Source organism: Seriola lalandi, unplaced genomic scaffold (genome assembly GCF_002814215.2).
Source record: "Seriola lalandi dorsalis isolate HSWRI2012SDOR001 ecotype SW California unplaced genomic scaffold, Sedor1 jcf7180002054947, whole genome shotgun sequence".
Classification (NCBI taxonomy): domain Eukaryota; kingdom Metazoa; phylum Chordata; class Actinopteri; order Carangiformes; family Carangidae; genus Seriola; species Seriola lalandi.
In genome coordinates this window covers 148,935-149,344 of record NW_019525498.1, presented here as the reverse complement: position 1 = coordinate 149,344, position 410 = coordinate 148,935, and the positions used below count along the sequence as shown (strand labels likewise).

General features: G+C 43.4%; 1 protein-coding gene across 1 annotated transcript in view; it reads left to right on the top strand.

Moving 5' to 3' along the window:
• Window positions 1-410, top strand: part of LOC111645231 (NACHT, LRR and PYD domains-containing protein 3-like) — a 40,788-nt gene that overhangs the window by 11,152 nt on the left and 29,226 nt on the right. The window lies entirely within an intron of this gene.

The following is a 410-nucleotide window of genomic DNA, read 5'->3' as shown; positions in this document are numbered from 1 at the left end:
CTCTTGGAGTAGTTGTTTGGCTTTTAGGATGAAAGGAGAGAGAAAACCTAAGGGGTCATAAACTGAACTTACTATGGAGAGTATACCTCTTCTGGTAGCAGGACGGCTATTGACAGTCACTTTAAAGCTGAAGGTGTCACTTAGAGTGTTCCAATAGATTCCAAGTGCAGGCTCAACTGTGGCTTGCTCTTTCAACTTTTCTTTATCGAGGTTCAGCTCTTTGACAGTCTTTGCTCTGTGATGCTCAGGAATACTCTCCAACACCTTCCAGTTATTGCTGATCCATTTTGTCAACGTGAAGCCACCCTGTTTGCAGGCTTCAGTGAGATCTTTGACGAGCTTTATAGCCTGATCCACCGTTGCTACAGATCTGAGGCAATCATCCACATAAAAGTTACTTTTGATGGTTC